Below are 6489 nucleotides of genomic sequence, written 5' to 3'. Positions count from 1 at the left end.
TTATGAAGAAATATAAAATCTCATCCCTTCCCCAATATCGCGCCACACCCCTACCCCTTAATTCCCTGGTTGAACTTGATGGACATATGTCTTTTTTCGACCGTACTAACTATGTAACTATGTAACATAACATGGGGGGGGTCTCCTGGCTGTTCACACAGGTGTGTCATTGCTGTACATTGACCATGCATTGCTTCTGTGGTATTGCAAAGGCAAAGACAAATGCTTCCAGCCATCCATTGCACTAATGGATTGGTCATCAGCTGGCTGTCTATGTCCCGCATCAATATAGACCAAAGTACAGAGGGTTAGGCTATGCTATTGTGCACCTACCTGATGCATCAGAAGGTGCGAGGCCCTTGCTAAATTCTGTGCACAGACTTTGAGATCTATACTTTAGACTGTATCTAAACCTGCTCCAACATGGACTGACATTCTGGCCTACTTTCAGCCGATGCGACTTGTCTGTCGCTGAACAGTCGCTTTTTATGTATTCAGCACCTATGTATAATGTTGTAAAAATGCTCTAGAAGCTAAAGTCGCAGAAATGTCACACATATTTGGCCTGCAACTTTCTGTGCGACAAATTCAGACAGGAAAAATCAGTATAAATCCTTAGAAAATTATCCCCCAGTGTCTCCATCTGCTGGCGGTATTGAATAAGCATTGCTGCACTGATGGGGTATGCATTAGACGAAAAAAAAGAAGAAAAAGAAGAATAATACGCCCAGAAAAGAGGCGAAAAGGAGAAAAACGTAAAAAAACGTGAAAAAAAAGTAAGAGGAAGAGAAGGGAAAAAAAGGTGGAAATGGGTTTAAAAGTGATTTCGGCGGAGAAATATATATATATATATATATATATATATATATATATATATATACGCGCACACACACACATATATATAAACGTATTCTCCGTTGAGATATTGCAGCCGCTGCTGTGTCCAGGCCCAGGAGCCTTAGCACTGTGCTGTGATGTCACTCAATACCACTGACATCACTAGGTGTAAACAACATCTCTCCTTTGCTGTGTATGTGACTATGGAGCTGTTTGGTGATGTCGTCTATTATGGCCTTCATAGAAGCAACAGGAGATTGTTTCTAGAACCCTCAGAACTACAGTGCTATGATGTCACTCACTTCCACAGGCCTTGCAGAGTGTAAACAACAACAACCCAGCTTTGTTGTGTATGTAACCATAGGGATTTGTGATGTCACCTAGAACCTTCACAGCAGCGACAGCTTTATGAGGAGCATCAGCACTGCTCTGCCTGAGCAGAACCATCACCGCCATAGGTTGTCAAATAACCCGGATTTAACCCACACAGGTAAGTCCAATGGGGTGCAGGCATGTCCTCTATGCTTACAGCTTCCCGTGGGTGTTGGTTTGATACCGTTTGGGGACAGCCAAGGAGGCATCTGCAGGCAACAAAGGTAGGTGTGTGCTTGTGTGTGTGTTTCCTATGCAGATCCTAAGCCCAGTGTCACATGCAAGTAGGAGGAGTAAGAAGGGTTCCTGGCAAATCCGGGTTATGGATTGCATTTAAAAAGGCCCCGTGGGAGTGCAATGGGCCCCTGTCTTGCTGCTTAGCAATAATGGTATGGGTTTAGGTTCTGCTGTGTGTACTGGTGGTTGACTGCCCCCCAGCCCAGAGTGTGCATGGAAAATTGTCTGGCAGCCTCCCTGACAGCAAGCAGTGATAGTGCCCATGAAGGGGACCTTGTTGGGCCCGCCCCTTTCACGGTTATCGCTTCTCGGCCTTTTGGCTAAGATCAAGTGTAGTATCTGTTCTTATCAGTTTAATATCTGATACGTCCCCTATCTGGGGACCATATATTAAATGGATTTTTGAGAACGGGGGCCGATTTCGAAGCTTGCTTCCGTCGCCCTATGCATTGACCCGATATGGCAGTATCTTCGGGTACAGTGCACCACCCCCTTACAGGGTTAAAAAGAAAGATTCCTACTTTCATTGCTACCTGCTTGCTGGCTAGCCAGCTAGCCAGCCCTGTGGGCCTTGCTGCTGCTGCTGCAGCCAAAAAACAAAAGGTGGTGCTGCTGCTGCTTCTGCTGCTTCTGCTTCTGCTTGTGTCTGGCCGCTGTTGGAGCGTCCAGGCACAGGACTTCTGCTGCTGCTGACTAAATGGCCTCCTTAATTGGATCATTTGAGTAGCCAGCACACCTGTGCAGGTAGGGCATGACATGATAGGCAGCTGCCTTGATAGCGGGTGGGTGCTGAATGTTCCTAATTGACAAAATAAGATTAATGCTTATGAAGAAATATAAAATCTCATCCCTTCCCCAATATCGCGCCACACCCCTACCCCTTAATTCCCTGGTTGAACTTGATGGACATATGTCTTTTTTCGACCGTACTAACTATGTAACTATGTAACATAACATGGGGGGGGTCTCCTGGCTGTTCACACAGGTGTGTCATTGCTGTACATTGACCATGCATTGCTTCTGTGGTATTGCAAAGGCAAAGACAAATGCTTCCAGCCATCCATTGCACTAATGGATTGGTCATCAGCTGGCTGTCTATGTCCCGCATCAATATAGACCAAAGTACAGAGGGTTAGGCTATGCTATTGTGCACCTACCTGATGCATCAGAAGGTGCGAGGCCCTTGCTAAATTCTGTGCACAGACTTTGAGATCTATACTTTAGACTGTATCTAAACCTGCTCCAACATGGACTGACATTCTGGCCTACTTTCAGCCGATGCGACTTGTCTGTCGCTGAACAGTCGCTTTTTATGTATTCAGCACCTATGTATAATGTTGTAAAAATGCTCTAGAAGCTAAAGTCGCAGAAATGTCACACATATTTGGCCTGCAACTTTCTGTGCGACAAATTCAGACAGGAAAAATCAGTATAAATCCTTAGAAAATTATCCCCCAGTGTCTCCATCTGCTGGCGGTATTGAATAAGCATTGCTGCACTGATGGGGTATGCATTAGACGAAAAAAAAGAAGAAAAAGAAGAATAATACGCCCAGAAAAGAGGCGAAAAGGAGAAAAACGTAAAAAAACGTGAAAAAAAAGTAAGAGGAAGAGAAGGGAAAAAAAGGTGGAAATGGGTTTAAAAGTGATTTCGGCGGAGAAATATATATATATATATATATATATATATATATATATATATACGCGCACACACACACATATATATAAACGTATTCTCCGTTGAGATATTGCAGCCGCTGCTGTGTCCAGGCCCAGGAGCCTTAGCACTGTGCTGTGATGTCACTCAATACCACTGACATCACTAGGTGTAAACAACATCTCTCCTTTGCTGTGTATGTGACTATGGAGCTGTTTGGTGATGTCGTCTATTATGGCCTTCATAGAAGCAACAGGAGATTGTTGCATCCATCTAGAACCCTCAGAACTACAGTGCTATGATGTCACTCACTTCCACAGGCCTTGCAGAGTGTAAACAACAACAACCCAGCTTTGTTGTGTATGTAACCATAGGGATTTGTGATGTCACCTAGAACCTTCACAGCAGCGACAGCTTTATGAGGAGCATCAGCACTGCTCTGCCTGAGCAGAACCATCACCGCCATAGGTTGTCAAATAACCCGGATTTAACCCACACAGGTAAGTCCAATGGGGTGCAGGCATGTCCTCTATGCTTACAGCTTCCCGTGGGTGTTGGTTTGATACCGTTTGGGGACAGCCAAGGAGGCATCTGCAGGCAACAAAGGTAGGTGTGTGCTTGTGTGTGTGTTTCCTATGCAGATCCTAAGCCCAGTGTCACATGCAAGTAGGAGGAGTAAGAAGGGTTCCTGGCAAATCCGGGTTATGGATTGCATTTAAAAAGGCCCCGTGGGAGTGCAATGGGCCCCTGTCTTGCTGCTTAGCAATAATGGTATGGGTTTAGGTTCTGCTGTGTGTACTGGTGGTTGACTGCCCCCCAGCCCAGAGTGTGCATGGAAAATTGTCTGGCAGCCTCCCTGACAGCAAGCAGTGATAGTGCCCATGAAGGGGACCTTGTTGGGCCCGCCCCTTTCACGGTTATCGCTTCTCGGCCTTTTGGCTAAGATCAAGTGTAGTATCTGTTCTTATCAGTTTAATATCTGATACGTCCCCTATCTGGGGACCATATATTAAATGGATTTTTGAGAACGGGGGCCGATTTCGAAGCTTGCTTCCGTCGCCCTATGCATTGACCCGATATGGCAGTATCTTCGGGTACAGTGCACCACCCCCTTACAGGGTTAAAAAGAAAGATTCCTACTTTCATTGCTACCTGCTTGCTGGCTAGCCAGCTAGCCAGCCCTGTGGGCCTTGCTGCTGCTGCTGCAGCCAAAAAACAAAAGGTGGTGCTGCTGCTGCTTCTGCTGCTTCTGCTTCTGCTTGTGTCTGGCCGCTGTTGGAGCGTCCAGGCACAGGACTTCTGCTGCTGCTGACTAAATGGCCTCCTTAATTGGATCATTTGAGTAGCCAGCACACCTGTGCAGGTAGGGCATGACATGATAGGCAGCTGCCTTGATAGCGGGTGGGTGCTGAATGTTCCTAATTGACAAAATAAGATTAATGCTTATGAAGAAATATAAAATCTCATCCCTTCCCCAATATCGCGCCACACCCCTACCCCTTAATTCCCTGGTTGAACTTGATGGACATATGTCTTTTTTCGACCGTACTAACTATGTAACTATGTAACATAACATGGGGGGGGTCTCCTGGCTGTTCACACAGGTGTGTCATTGCTGTACATTGACCATGCATTGCTTCTGTGGTATTGCAAAGGCAAAGACAAATGCTTCCAGCCATCCATTGCACTAATGGATTGGTCATCAGCTGGCTGTCTATGTCCCGCATCAATATAGACCAAAGTACAGAGGGTTAGGCTATGCTATTGTGCACCTACCTGATGCATCAGAAGGTGCGAGGCCCTTGCTAAATTCTGTGCACAGACTTTGAGATCTATACTTTAGACTGTATCTAAACCTGCTCCAACATGGACTGACATTCTGGCCTACTTTCAGCCGATGCGACTTGTCTGTCGCTGAACAGTCGCTTTTTATGTATTCAGCACCTATGTATAATGTTGTAAAAATGCTCTAGAAGCTAAAGTCGCAGAAATGTCACACATATTTGGCCTGCAACTTTCTGTGCGACAAATTCAGACAGGAAAAATCAGTATAAATCCTTAGAAAATTATCCCCCAGTGTCTCCATCTGCTGGCGGTATTGAATAAGCATTGCTGCACTGATGGGGTATGCATTAGACGAAAAAAAAGAAGAAAAAGAAGAATAATACGCCCAGAAAAGAGGCGAAAAGGAGAAAAACGTAAAAAAACGTGAAAAAAAAGTAAGAGGAAGAGAAGGGAAAAAAAGGTGGAAATGGGTTTAAAAGTGATTTCGGCGGAGAAATATATATATATATATATATATATATATATATATATATATATACGCGCACACACACACATATATATAAACGTATTCTCCGTTGAGATATTGCAGCCGCTGCTGTGTCCAGGCCCAGGAGCCTTAGCACTGTGCTGTGATGTCACTCAATACCACTGACATCACTAGGTGTAAACAACATCTCTCCTTTGCTGTGTATGTGACTATGGAGCTGTTTGGTGATGTCGTCTATTATGGCCTTCATAGAAGCAACAGGAGATTGTTGCATCCATCTAGAACCCTCAGAACTACAGTGCTATGATGTCACTCACTTCCACAGGCCTTGCAGAGTGTAAACAACAACAACCCAGCTTTGTTGTGTATGTAACCATAGGGATTTGTGATGTCACCTAGAACCTTCACAGCAGCGACAGCTTTATGAGGAGCATCAGCACTGCTCTGCCTGAGCAGAACCATCACCGCCATAGGTTGTCAAATAACCCGGATTTAACCCACACAGGTAAGTCCAATGGGGTGCAGGCATGTCCTCTATGCTTACAGCTTCCCGTGGGTGTTGGTTTGATACCGTTTGGGGACAGCCAAGGAGGCATCTGCAGGCAACAAAGGTAGGTGTGTGCTTGTGTGTGTGTTTCCTATGCAGATCCTAAGCCCAGTGTCACATGCAAGTAGGAGGAGTAAGAAGGGTTCCTGGCAAATCCGGGTTATGGATTGCATTTAAAAAGGCCCCGTGGGAGTGCAATGGGCCCCTGTCTTGCTGCTTAGCAATAATGGTATGGGTTTAGGTTCTGCTGTGTGTACTGGTGGTTGACTGCCCCCCAGCCCAGAGTGTGCATGGAAAATTGTCTGGCAGCCTCCCTGACAGCAAGCAGTGATAGTGCCCATGAAGGGGACCTTGTTGGGCCCGCCCCTTTCACGGTTATCGCTTCTCGGCCTTTTGGCTAAGATCAAGTGTAGTATCTGTTCTTATCAGTTTAATATCTGATACGTCCCCTATCTGGGGACCATATATTAAATGGATTTTTGAGAACGGGGGCCGATTTCGAAGCTTGCTTCCGTCGCCCTATGCATTGACCCGATATGGCAGTATCTTCGGGTACAGTGCACCACCC

The 6489-nt window shown here is 45.7% G+C and overlaps 3 non-coding genes across 3 annotated transcripts; all 3 read left to right on the top strand.

Annotated features, from left to right (window-relative positions):
• The first annotated feature begins 1746 nt into the window (after positions 1 to 1746).
• LOC130310139 (U2 spliceosomal RNA) lies at positions 1747 to 1937 on the top strand. Its single transcript, XR_008858694.1, has one exon. It is a non-coding gene; the product is annotated as a U2 spliceosomal RNA (small nuclear RNA).
• A 2084-nt stretch (positions 1938 to 4021) lies between these two features.
• LOC130310138 (U2 spliceosomal RNA) lies at positions 4022 to 4212 on the top strand. Its single transcript, XR_008858693.1, has one exon. It is a non-coding gene; the product is annotated as a U2 spliceosomal RNA (small nuclear RNA).
• Positions 4213 to 6298: 2086 nt separating this feature from the next.
• On the top strand, positions 6299 to 6489 carry LOC130310137 (U2 spliceosomal RNA). Its single transcript, XR_008858692.1, has one exon. It is a non-coding gene; the product is annotated as a U2 spliceosomal RNA (small nuclear RNA).

Source organism: Hyla sarda, unplaced genomic scaffold (assembly GCF_029499605.1).
Source record: "Hyla sarda isolate aHylSar1 unplaced genomic scaffold, aHylSar1.hap1 scaffold_1554, whole genome shotgun sequence".
Classification (NCBI taxonomy): Eukaryota; Metazoa; Chordata; class Amphibia; order Anura; family Hylidae; genus Hyla; species Hyla sarda.
Note: the sequence above shows the minus strand (reverse complement) of the source record. Positions and strands in the feature narration are given on the sequence as shown.